This window comes from Equus przewalskii, chromosome 18 (assembly GCF_037783145.1).
Source record: "Equus przewalskii isolate Varuska chromosome 18, EquPr2, whole genome shotgun sequence".
Lineage (NCBI taxonomy): Eukaryota > Metazoa > Chordata > Mammalia > Perissodactyla > Equidae > Equus > Equus przewalskii.
The window spans coordinates 20101859-20115873 of record NC_091848.1 but is presented as its reverse complement, the minus strand read 5'-3'; the positions used below and the strand labels follow the sequence as shown (position 1 = coordinate 20115873).

The window sequence follows — 14015 nt, the reverse complement described above, 5'->3', positions numbered from 1 at the left end:
AGGAACACCTCTGGCAGTGTTGCGGACTCCCAGGGGCACCATTCACATGGTAGGTGGTGTGCATGGTGCCTCCTGGAGGTGTGCAGTGCACAGCCTGAGCAGCCCCTCTGCGGCGGCTCTACCTGAGGGTAGGGTGGCATGGGTGGGTAGCAGATTGGCCTTGTACATCTTTTATCCTGCCATCTGGTACGCGCGTGGGAGGTGCTCACCAAATGTTTTTTGAATGAATGACACTGGCTTTACCATTTTATTTATTTATTTATTTTGAGTAAGATTAGCCCTGAGCTAACATCTGCCGCCAATCCTCCTCTTTTTGCTGAGAAAGACTGGCTCTGAGCTAACATCTGTGCCCATCTTCCTCTACTTTATATGTGGGATGCCTGCCACAGCGTGGCTTGATAAGTGGTTCATAGGTCTGTGCCTGAGATCTGAACTCGCGAACCCTAGACCACCGAAGCAGAGCACACTAACCACTAAACCAGTGGGCCAGCCCCCCATTTATTTTAATTTTTTTTTAAAGATTTTATTTTTCCTTTTTTTCCTCAAAGCCCCCTGGCACATAGTTGTGTATTTTTAGTTGTGGGTCCTTCTAGTTGTGGCATATGGGACGCCACCTCAGCATGGCTTGATGAGCAGTGCCATGTCTGCGCCCAGGATTCGAACTGGTGAAACCCTGGGCCGCGGAAACGGAGCGCCAGAACTTAACCACTTGGCGACAAGGCCGGCCCCCCATTTATTTTAGTTTGACCCATTTTCCTAATCTGTGGACCTTTTCATCTAGTTAATTATCCTATTATGATGAGGTTCCCCCCACCTTCCATCCAGGAAAGTGCTTCAGGTTTAAAGGGTTTATGTTATTGATGTTTCTTGTGCATCCAGCAAAACTTCTAGAAAAGTGCTTACACATGGGGGGAGCTGGGGGTCTGCCTGCTGCAGTGGCTGGGCCTGGAGGGCTGGTTTGGTCCATGCTCGACCCACTTTTGATGCTGAGAAACAACTCACTGACCTTCTGGACTCATTTTCAATGTCACAGACATGGCTCTGGAAAAGAAACCAAGTTTATATCTTCAGAATATAATAGCATTGAGTTTGGGTCACAGCTGCGGCAAAATCAACCAGAAGCAGATACACAGTATGTAAACAAAGTGGGGATGAATTCCATCCATTTTTCTAATTTGGAACATGGAGCTGAGGAGTGAGGCTGTGGGTGGATTATTTGTCTTGGATTCTTCTGATTTCTTGAATTCACATTTCACTGAGGAGAAATTTAGGCTAGAATGCTAATGGTACCAGGATGGGAAAGCCCCCTAGCTGTGCCCTCTCCTCTGAGTTTTCCCAGTTCAGGTGGAGAAACAGTGACTGAGCACTCCCCAGGGGTCGGGCTTGGGTGGCCTTTGGGGTTTTCGCTTCCTCCAGATTCTCTCCCCTCACTCTGCAAGGCTCGTGTTCTAGGGGAAAAGAAGCCACATCCTCTGTGCGATTTTGAAGAAACTGAGCTGCCTAGACCTAAGTTCACCTGATCTGCTTCTTGATTGTTGAAAAGGAACACAGAGGCAATTAGAAAATCCTTTTCTCCTGACAGAGCCTGGCTTTCAAAATCTAGTGTGCTGCCGCAGACCCCACATTCACATATTTGGATGTCAGAGACTGAATATTGTCTGTTTTTTCCTGACATTCCTGTTGTAAAAATCCTATCCCCCTTCTGTCTGCCTAGTGCCCCAGAGAGCTGTTTGTCTCTCCGCCTGACAAGAAGGAGGAAGACACATGTGGCGTTGCAAAAGAGGAAAATCCATTCATATATTTTAAAAATGTTTCCTGTAATAACAGAATTCATGTCGAGGCAAGAGGCTCAACAAGTCCTTGGCTTCCCAGAGGACAGAAAACATTCCATGGAGAAGATGGAGAGAGATGCTGTACCAATTGTTAGGACATGAGAAGATGGTTTCCCCTCAAATTTCCCAGGCAACTTGTGCTGTCGTCTTCCACTTGACCCCTGACCCCACCCATGTCAGTTACCCCACCCAAAAGGGAAGCATAGCAGGGCACATATAGGTAAGCAAAATAAAGCTGCTATAATTCTCTTCCTGAGGAGCAAATGGAAATAAGCTGAACTTATTAATAAAGAGTTAGCAAGAGTTGACAGGCCGTGCTATAGAACACAATTTGGAAAAGGGTAAATAAATCTTTGCATTTGGTGCTTGGAATCCAGTCCAGGATTATGATTTCTGGGGTTTCCTTTGTAGCTTCTTTTTTTTTTTTTTAACTTGGCAGGGAAATATAGCGTAGATATTTCAGCTTGGATGAACTAGATGGGGTAATCCATGATGTTGCTGATCATTTTTGCCCGTGTGGCTGCAAAGCCAGGCACCTAATTGTGTGCTCTGGAAAGAACTATGGTGTAACATGTTCTTAAACAGAGGGCTGTTTCCGTGCTGCCAAAATAATGGATGTCTGATAATTTAACTTTGCCAATACTTGGTAGATAGTTATTGGCTTCAATTTATGACTAATTGTTATAAAGAACAAATTTGATTTTATTGAATTTGATTAAATTTAATATTTTTGTAAAACTTCCTTTTATCTAAATGGCTTAGAAATTGACTCTTTTTCAGAGACAAATGAGGGAAGCTCAGCTCCATCTAGCTTCAGCAAAAAGTGAGTTTATTGACTCGTGTAATATACAAGGAAGTGCAGCCAGGAGTGGATTAGCTTCAGGCACAGCTGGATCTAGGAGTTCAAACATTATCATCCAGGCAACTTTCCTCTCTCTACCTTTTTGTTTCTCCTTGTCTGTTCTACAGGCAGATTCCTTGCAGGTGGTAGGCAAGATAGGTGACAATGGCCCTAGGCCCATATTCTCTAGCTTAGCAACCCTGAGTGAAAATAGGTTTCCCTTCCACTGTCCCAACATTACCCTCAGAGAAGACTCATTTGCTCTGCCTGAGCCATGTGTTCATCTCTGAACTAGTCCCTGTGACCAGGAGGATGGTACACATGAACTGGATAATGTGGGACGAGTGCTCATCCTTGTGATGGAAATGGCAGGTACGAACCCCAGAAAAAGTTCGTTTATGTCTAATTGGCTGTCATTCAGTCACATGCCCAGCCCGGAATCACACACCTGACCAAGGGAATGTGATGCTCTAATTGGCCACGCCTGAGTCACCTGTGTCACCTCTGGAGACGGAGACATAGGATGAGAACTGATAGTGAAGGAGGGGTGGTGTCATAAGGAAGGTGGGCCACTGGCAGCAGGGGTGGTAGAAGTTGGTTAGCTAAAATCAAAAATATTAAGAGATTTCAATAAATTTTACATTTATTGTTTAAACCTTCTGAGGTTGGATTTGTTTTCTTTTCTCTGTGACACTGTGAGAGCTAAGAAAACTTAAGTTTACCCTGGTTACAAATATCTATCTTTATAGAGTGTTTTTGATTTTACAAAGTTCTTCCACTGACCCTTATAACAACTCCGTGAAGTTTGTAACTATTCTCATTCTCCAGGTGAGGAAACCAAGGTACAGAGACATTAAATGACTAACCGCACACTGTGCAACTCTAACCAGAGGAGCCAGCACGGCCATAACCTAGGCTGTCTGACTCGAGTCCTTGCATCTCCCACTCTGCCCTGCGAGAGAGAAAGAAGGCTCGGTGGAAGCAGTTCCAGTGTGACCGGGAGCAGGCACAGATTGAAGAGATGGTTCAGAGGAGTTCCAACAGACTCCAGTGACTCACGGACAGGGGGTGGAGGTGGAGGGGGTGGTGAAGGACAGGAGATGACTCAGCCAACCAGCTTGGGTGACTGATGGGGTGGCTGCTGCTGCCATTAATTAAGATAAAGCTCACGGGCGGAGATGATTCCCAGCCTCTCAGGTACATCCCCCCTCCCACTTCAGTTCTTGAGCCTCTCCTGATGAGACCCCACGATAACCACCCCCTTTTCCTATGCCGTCTGCTATCCGGTGGGCTCCTTCTTCCAGCCCTGGGACCCAGTGTTATAGCTGGATCTAGCTTTTATGGTGGTCTGGTGGTCTAGGCTTTAGGTCTTCTCTCAGAGTTCCTCCAGGACTCAGGTTCCTTTGCTGCCAGCTTGGACCTGGGGCTTGGTGACCCTGGGACAGAGTCTTGGGGCTTGGGTGGGCTGAGTTGCAGCACACAGTAAGCCTCCTTTCCTGCCTCAGTTTCCCCTCCTTAGTCCTAACACTTCAGTGCTGCCTTGAGGACTGGTCCAACGGCTGAGCCCTGGTATTCTACTCAGCTCTGGCCATCCCCTTCTGTCTGGCTTTCTGGCATGTTGATTGGAACCATACCTCACTCGGATAAATATCCCCCCAGTGATGAGCTATCATCCTGACTCTTGAATATTGGCCACAGCTTGGATGCCCCGGAGTGTTGCTCTGCTTGACTATGTACATGACCAGGGCCCCTGGGCTTGCCTCTTCCAAGACTTTTAGAACCTGCTTCCTCCCCGACTTGAGTGTCTCTCCCATTGTCAGGTCTATTTTTGTTCCCCCTGCTGACCAAATTTTTCCCACCCTGGAGCCTTTGTACTGGCTGTACCTGCCTGCAGTGCTCTGCTCCCTGGCTCGGTTGGCTTTTCCTTGCCATTCAGGTTCCTGCTTAGATGCCATGTTCCTATTCAGTGTTGCCTGCCCTCTTACCATCTCTTTCTATATCATCACCCCATTCTCTTTCCTCATCACACTATTATATTTGGACTTAGTTTTTTTGAGTCCTTGTTTCTTGTCTGTTTTCTCGCTGGAATAAAAGCTCCTAGGAGGTGGGGACCTCCCCTATTATGCTGACTGCTATATTTGAAGGTCTAGAACAATGCCTGCTACAAAGTAGGTGCTCAATAGACTATTTATGGAACATTGCTGCATGATTCTTGATGGCTGAGACCACACCATGTCTAGTCTACACCAGAGGGAGAAGATGCAATGCATTTTGTGCAGGCTGACTTGGAGGGCTGTCCACTTGGAGCCGTCTGCTCCCTCTGCCAGAACTGTGTACCTAGTCTGTGAAGCAAACTGCTAGAGTCAGCTCAGACTTATCCTCTCAAAAACTTTCCCTTGCCCTGACCCCCGGAGCAGTACTAGGCGTCCCTTCTTCTTTGCTCCAGAGCCCCTCTCTCCAAACTTGAATTACCCACCTGTCACATAGCACTGGATACTTGTTTGTTTACCTATCTTTCTCCCCAGATAGACTGTGAGCTTTTTGCCAGCAGGAATTCTGTAGGGTTTGTCTTTCTGGTGTCTAACACAGAGTTACAATTCAATTCCACAATTATTTGTGTGGGAATGTACAAGTTGGTGAGTGCATTAGCAAACTGGGTGTATGAATCTGTTGTGCAAGAGATAAGTCTGAGTTAGTGATGCAATAATAAAATTAACTGATTAATAGCCATTTATCCAAAAACCATGTCACTGAAGAAAGAAGCCTTTGAAACTTTGACCATTCATCTGCAAAAGAGCTCACGTCATCATTATTGTGGCAAGTAAAGTTCATCTGAGCCATCCTCCTATTCACATCCTCCTATTCACATGCTCCTATTCACAAGCTGAGGATAGATGTCTAAAGAGTTATGTGTCCTGACCCACTTGGGAGAACTCCAGAGTCATGCTTCTGACATTCTCAGCTCTTGAACAACGCTGTTTTCATCTAAACTGAGCTATAGTCACTGGCTCTTATGAGGTAAGCCTCATTAATCAGAAAATTGTCTGTCCTGGGGAGGGCGCCTACCTCATCCAGCCCACATGGAGATGTAGTGACGCACAACCTGAGAGTGGGCTCAGGCTCATTCTACTCACTTTCAATTCATTGCCCGTTTGATTTTGTGCATCCCTTGGCCCACTGTATTAGCACAGATTTGAGATCCAAAGAGATACTTCATTTGGTAATTTTATGTAATGCCATCCCTGAGATGAAGTTTTAATTGTGAAAGAAAATTAGTTGTTTATTCACCAACGATTTATAAGTTGTGGATTACATTGCAGGCATTGTGCTGAGAGTGGAGGACACAGATGAGTAAGATAGACTCCTGGCCTTTGAGGAGCTGATAGTCTAAAGGGCAATGCAAGACGAGAGGGCAGATGAGCACAGTCTGATTAGGTGAAGGCCATGGTAGGGCGAAGTCTTGGGGGATGAATACGAGCTGGTCCGACAAAGGATGGAGGGCAGGGAGGGAGTAGCAAGAACAAAAGACAGGAGAGCGTGGACAGGAGGGGCATAGACCAAACCAGAGCAGTCTCGGCTGGCCGTGTAAGGCACTTGGATTTTAACCTATAGACCAGCACTTTCCATAACGTGTTTGAAGGAAACTTGTTCTGTGTGATGATAATTGCTCTTGTACAGTAAAAGGATCTCATGGTTAACCAAATTTGGGGAACATTGATTTCAAAGACAGTATTACTGTACTGTTCCATTGGCATCTTTTTATGGAGCACTGTGCCTCATCCTGTGATAGGCAGGGTGGATGCAGAGGAGAGCAAGACACACTGTCCTGTGCTCACGGGGCTTGCAGGCCAACGAGGAAAGTAGGAATTACACAAATGGCTGCCAATGATTTGTTACGTGTTTATAAGTGAGACAAGTCCCAGAAAGGAGACTGCGTTATAGAATGTAGGATAGAGTGGTTAATAAGAACAAGAGTTAACATTCATTTAGCCCATGTCATGAGCCTGACATTGGACTAAGGGCTTCACAATCATTATTATGTTTAAACAAAGCTGACTGGGGCACGATGCTAATTTGCTTGGTTTGACATAGCAATAGCGCGTTTCTCAAGCGGGTTTGACCACAGGAATGTTTTTTTCACATGACACCCATTCAGTTCTGTGGTGGTTTGGGTATGGGGAGCCACTGAAGGTTCTCAGCTGGGGAGAGAGACTGTCAAGTTTAATTTTCCAAATGGCAGAGAACATTTGCTTTGTGCTCCTGGTAACTCAAAAATGGCCAGAAACTTTAGAAAGAGTTTAGGGATCCTCAACCTTTGCCAGTGAATAAAAATTATCTTCACTTTTCAAAATACTGACCTATGAAATCTGTGTTTCCTGGAGAACAGTCTGTATTTTTAAAAAGTTCCTGGATACACAGGAAACCAGTAAGCCTGGTTGCCTCTGGGCAGGGAGAGGCCCTGGGTAGCTGGGCGACAGAAACGAGAGGAAGACTCCTTGTTGTGAAGTGGTGAACCATGGTTACATAATACCTTTTACAAAATAAATATGTAAATGAGCAAAAATCTCCATGGGTAATCCATATATAGCCCAGATTGAGAACCACTGCTAGGGTTAATCAGTGGATTCAAAACAAAATAATGTGAAACACATAATTAAAATTTTCTATTACATGTGAGATGTGCTAGGATGGATTTGATCATTAGGTTATTAACCTTAAAGAAAGCAACTTTCCCGTGATGGGGTAGAGGAATTGGACCATGAGGGGTTAAGGAGACAGAAAAGGGGGAGCAGAGGCCACAGACTGTAAGCTGTTCTCTGGCGGGCAGCAGCAGGGGGCGCTGCTAGCACGCTGACCCCTCTACCCACTGGCTGGCTTGCTGGGGCACTTGGGAACCTTCTTCAGTCCCCTGGATTCCTCCCTGTAACATAGGATTAATATTAGCTGCCTTACAGGGTGGTTGGGAAAATCAAATGAAACAGTAAATGAAGGTTTTATACTGGCACATGCACACCCAGCACTTAGCATAGCGCCTGGTGCAGAGTAAGTAGATAAGGAAGATCTGGACATTTTTGTAGGGAGAGCAGAAGCTTGAAGTTATAAAAGTGGAGATAGATCAACATCCTACAGAGGACAGAGGGAGAGGGGAGCAAAAGTGCAGGCTGAGAGTGTTTCTGGGAAAGGGGGAGAGTCCTCTTCCTCTGGGAAGGAAAGGACAGGCAGGTAAAGGGGGAGGAGGCAACGGAGACATTTCGGTGGGAGGAGGGCAGCTGACGGAGATGCGGAAGATATCTTTCTCTTCTCTGCAAAGAAGGAGGTTAGGTGGGAAATGCATAAAATGTTTCAAATACAGACAATATTTGCTGCATGAAAGCCATGTTTTTTGGTTAAAACAAATTGATGTCAGCCCTCATGTCTGGATAAAAATATAGGCAGTATCCCTACTGTGTCACTTCCCTGCTTCTTCTTTTTTAATGTGTTACTTCTGGCACAAGTACCTTCAGGGCCATTTATTCATTCACACCTTTTATTTTGAGCCAACTGTGTGGCAGGTCCTAGAAGACCAGGGAGGTCAACATTCTGAGGATGGTAAAGGGCGGTGGAGGTGGGGTGGGGAGGAAAAGCACAGCTCACCTCCTCTTATGTACGGAGTGTGAATTGAGAAACTCAGAGAAGGTTGGACGTTTTCAGTGCAGGAATTGTGTGGTTTTCTCTTGGCGCAGTGAATTGAAACTGACTTATTCCCCCAAATGAGCCAATTGAGATGGAACTATGAATCCACTTGAGTAGACAGGTCCCATTTGGTCCAAGAAAGGTGCTGGCCCACTGTATCAAAAAGACTGGAAAAGAATATGTTGAGTCAAACTTAAAAAGGAAATTCCTGCAACATAATTGTCCACTTTCTTAACAAGGAGAACAGTAGTGTTCTGTCTGTTTGGACTCAATGCCCCTTTCTGAGCAAATACTTTACTATCCTGAAATGAGATTCATAGATGATAGAACTTACCTACCCACATTTAAAAAATAGTATAATGGCCAAACTCTATTATATAGGAAAGATTAAAGTTAAGTTACCGCTACATATATAATTCTCCATGTGAATTCTTGAGCCTGGCTATATCGGTAGTACAATGAAGTTCACAAATGCTGACATCTCTATGGACAATCACTGTGGATGTGACAGCTGAAAACACGCGCCAATTTGAGTGTTTTATTATACTGGCAACTCAAATGCCATGTACAACTTTGCTGATAATAATGTGATTTTCTAAAATGTGAAGAACTTTTGATAAAGTTCCGAACAAAACAAGACGACATTTCTCTCAATTTACACAGTAGATGCATTTTTGGAAAGTTCAATGGATATTGAAAAACTGCAAAAGACACTCAAATACAGGTTATTTCCTGTTTATGTGTAAAATAGAGTTAGGTTTTTAGCTCAGATCATTATAAGGCTTCCATCTACGTGAATGTCCAGCGGGACATGGAAAGTTCCATGGCCCTCAAGGCAATCCTTTGTTGTGTGGGACTTTCTGCCGTATCTGGCTGTCCATGCCAATCATGGTGACAACGAAGAAACGTCCCATTGATTTCCAAAATGCCCACCAGGGGGTGGCACCGTCCCCTTTGAGAACCACTGTAGTGACATATGTGAGTGAAATTGAACTCTACATTAGGAGAAGTTCACTAAATGCTTGTTGAATAGAATGATTAAGAATCTTGCAGGTTCTCACAACCATCATTTTGAACTTTAATTCACACTGGGGAGAGGCTGTAGATAGAAATGGAAGATCTAGACAGAGACAGTCAAATGTTTTAATCTTTCAAGCCTACCTCAATTTGTTGGAAGTGGCTGTCCTTAATGCCATATACAGAATAATTTTCGAGGTAATGTCCAGCTGATTTAATCATTCAGGTACTAGTTACTGAGCATCTATGCGAGGCACTGTTCTAGGAGCTGGCAATCCAGTAATGAATAAAACAGATGCGGATTTGGGACCTCATGGAGCTAAAATTTTGAGCTCAGGAGGAGCTGACCTTAAAGGTGTCTGCCATGTCATTGGGAAACTGCTGACTACAAATTTGTCTTATCTGAAACGAGAGAGTTATCTGACTCTCTACTAACCCAGGAACTCTCCTGGAATTTTATTTGAAAAGTTGTTTCTGGTATCCGTTCATCTTCCTATCCTTTGTCTTTTTCTCCTCAGAAAGAGAAACAGCAAAAAACAAACCAAAACAAAATAACCAAACAACTTCTGATTAAATGAGAATTCTGATAATTTGAGTTTTTGTGAACAGAGTTATTCTATAATTTGTGAGGTTGCGTGAAAATTAGTGACCGGATATCACTGGCCAAGAAATGGAGACTTGGTCAAGTCAGGAACACAAAGTGATCTAAAAGGAATTAAGACATCCAGATGTATCAAAACCTGTGAACATCCTGTCTCTGTGAAGACTTGGCCACCAGTGTTCCTGGGCAAATCTTGAGAATAAGACACATATCCCAAGCCGCTGAGTGAGGGGGCAGACTATTATTGTCAGTAAGAGCATGGGTTTTGAATCTGATCTGCTTGGAGTCCTGGACCTGCCCCTTACTGCTGTGGTTTTGTGATTTACGGCAAGTTACTCAGTCGCTCTGGGCCTCCATGGCCTCCTCTGCAGAATGAGTGAAGTACCTACCTCCTCGGGGTATGTGACTGAGGGAAGCAATGTTCCCAAAGCACTGAGCACGCTGCCTGGTGCAGGGTCGCTCAGGGTGCCTAAGCTACTATTACTTGTCCAGGAGAAGCGCCATGACAGCGAGTGGCTGCGTTCTCTTCTTTCGAGGTGAGCACCACCACTCGGCAGCTGAGACGGGGAGTTCTTTCATTCTGTGACTCAGGAGAGGAGCTAACTTTTCCTTGCAAACAAACTTATGGTTTCATATGCTTTATTGGATCTTAAAGGTGGAAAGTACATTAAATCATCTGCTCCAGCCCCCGCATTGCACAGAGGAATAAGCTGAGTTCCAGGGATGTCATGTGATGTGGGACTAGAAACAGTGGTTAGGTTCCCAAGGCCAGGCCTCCAAGACCTAGTTAACCCATAAGGTGACCCGGGGTTTTCCACAGTATGTCTGTAGGACCACCTGTATTAGAATCATATGAGGGGCGGATTTCAAATAGGACCATAAGTCAAGGGCTGTTGAACTATCTAACAATTTCAGCTATCATTTCTATTAATTCCTGCTTCAATTATCCAATGAATTGTCTCTCTGCCGGGATACCCCAGTTCTGTAGCTCCTGTGAATTTGTATAACTCAGTGTAGCTCTCTGCTCTTGCAAAAGCCCTAGGAATGAATTAATACATGCAAAGCCTTAGAACAGTGCCCGTCTCACGGTAAGTGCTCGATAAATGTTAGTCATTCATTTTATTACTCATCAGAGCAGGAGGAACATCTGCAGAGAGGTGATGCTGGTTTCTCTGACGTGAACCTGGACCACAGGGTCAGTGTTTGCTTAGCAAAGATGGCTGGAGAGAGTCATCACACTGAAGGAAAAAGAAGCTAAGACTCTGTAAGTGTGTGGCACAGGTCATACTCCCTTGTTTGTTTTTTTTCTTGCAAAGAGAATGTAAGATCAGATATAGCTTTACTTTTGACAGTTTAAATTGTTGCTTGCATCAGCAAAGGCTACTCATACTGGGATGATGGTTCAGTTAGGGCTTTATTTATTCTCCTACATACAAATACACAGAGACATACAAAAAACGTAGGCTGTTGTATAGTTTTTAGATTGTTATAAGTGATTTGTGTGTCTCTAAATCTGAAAAGAGAGATATAGTTCTTATGAACATGGAGAATTTTAGCTACAAAAGAATTCTTAGCTGTAATAGGTGGTGAGTGATTGAGAGAATGTGAAAAAGAATGAGGAAGTAGTTTTTCCAATCTGGTGACAGGGAGAGACGGTTCTTTTTCCCTTGAGTAAAGCATCTGTTAAATGGAAAAGAAAATGAATGTGGACTCTGGAGCCAGGAATCCATGATGCCAGCATTTTGCAATAACATCTCCTTTCATCTACAGATCTCGCAACAGTTTATGGGCACTAATTAAGTTTCACCATACTCATACAACTCACACTGAGTTTTATTTCCTCCCTTTTTACTGAGGAAAACCAGGGCAAGGAATGTTTAAAAGGTTACAAGAAGTTACAAAGCTCAGATTTGAATTCAGTACCCAAAGCCTCTGGCCCATGGTGGGCTTGACAGTTGACGCATGGCTGATGTTTTGTGGGGCAGGAAGTGGTCTTCAGCAACCCTGAGAGGAAGGAGTAAGCTAGGAGCTCAGGGAGGCTCTAGGGGACCAGAGATCCTGCTGCACAGTGAAGACACGTGAACCTGGCATCTCTCACCACCACACTCCTTCTCTCTCAGCCTGCTGTGTTCCTGAATGGACACATTGGGATTGCAATTCACATCAACCCTCTAGGTTCCTGAGAGGCAGGCTGTGAGCTGTGAGTGGGGTATGTGGGTGTAGGGGACTTATTGTAGGGGCCAGAGGAGAGTCGTCTGGTATTGGTGGGCAGAGAGGCCAGTCAGTTACCAAGTGAAGGGGCACCAGGAGGAAAATCAAAGGGCAACAGGTTATGTCACTCCTTCTCCCTTGTCATCTTGGCCCCATTTAAAAAGGAGGAAGAAACAAAGCACAGGCTGGGTCTGAGATCAATCTCAGATGGCCAATGGTGACAGCTACACCTAAGACATAACCGGTCCCAGGCTTGTCCAGGACCCAAAATAAATCTGTCTAAGTTTATCAGAACTCTTGAATTCAGACTAAAAGGAATCTGAAATAACTCACTTTCTCTTTTCATACCCTCTTAAGATGAATTCTTAAAGATTGTGCATGAGCATTTTCACTTAAATGGAACTAGAATTAGAAGAGGGGAATGAAGGAAGCCCCAGTGGAGGCAGGTGCAAATCCTGGGTGCCAAGCAGGGATTTCACAGGCTCAAAAATTCCCATATTTCTGAGATTGAATCAAAGGCATAAAAATAGCAAATTATTCACTTCTTCAAAGAGAGTTACATCCCAAGTTGCAGGGGAATTTATTAGCACATCTAAATCTGAAAAAAAAAATTATTATATATTTATGAGGCTAAGTTATAAATAGAAGGCAGGAGAAAAAAAATTCTGGTTGCTAACAGTTTTTATTCCAAATTGCATCAGTTCATAAAAACCGAATCATTTACAAAGGATCTAATCCATAACTCTAATAGAAAAATAGTACAAATCAAAAGTATATAAGTATATATTTTTTATTAAACAATATTAAAATAGCTGCAAGTAACCATTAATGTAGTTATATATTCACGGATGTTTATAGATGACATTATGCTTACATTCTTGCTCACACCAACGTTTTGGAAAATGTTAATACCTTTGTTAAAAAACAAACAGCAAAAGTGGTCCATCTGACATCCTGTCATTCACATTTCAGTAAACTGTGATATACTGGTAATTGATGTTTGTGATTTGGGGGTTTAGAAAGATCCCCAAATGTCTTCTAGGTTATGAAAGAGAGATAAAATGATATTTGATAGTTTTAAAAAAATTTTTTGATATAGTTTTAATGGTGAGTTATTTTGTGGCGTTTGAAAACTAAATCTCTCAACTGGAACGTGCAATTAACCAGAAAAACCCATTCTCTAAGCTTGCACTCTGACAATTTGTGAAAAAGGAAATGTGGCCAGTGCAAAACATTTCCTCTTTTTCTAAACCTCGAACTGAGGACGTCCCTTACCAATTACGCAGGGTCTCTTGGGCCTTAGAACTTTCCACCAGGGTTTAGGTCTCTATGGCGATACACCAGGTTGCTGAAGCGGAACACAGGTGATGGGGTGGCAGCAGGTATTGGGCGAGCATGGGGAGAAGTTCTGGCTGCAGAAAACCAAGCAGGGTCTTCTTGAGCATCTAGGACCAACTGCTCCGCCTTGCCAGGGATCTGCAGAGCCACCAGCCCGGCCTGCCCCAACTTTTCACCTCTCCAGGAAAGCGGGCGCTGCATGCCACCAGGTGGCAGCTCTGCAGGCGCAGGTGCTTTTGATGGCTGCCTGTACCGGGGACTGGTGGCTTCCTCTGGGAGGCCACTTCCGTTGATGCTTGAGCTTCACTCTTCTCAAGCCCTCAGAGGCCATGACAGGTGAAAAGAGTCCATTTTGTCCAGCCCCGTGGTCTCATGCAGCCATTCAGCATCCCCGTTCAAATTACACTCCAGGATGGCCGGCACCGCCAGGGGAGGTAAGTCACCACCAGAATCTCGCAGCCTGTCATGGGCATCTCGCTGAACAGGTGGCTAGAAGAAGAGT

General features: G+C 44.4%; 1 protein-coding gene across 1 annotated transcript in view; it reads left to right on the top strand.

The window, feature by feature from the left end:
- Positions 1–14015, top strand: part of KCNMB3 (potassium calcium-activated channel subfamily M regulatory beta subunit 3) — a 64418-nt gene that overhangs the window by 36630 nt on the left and 13773 nt on the right.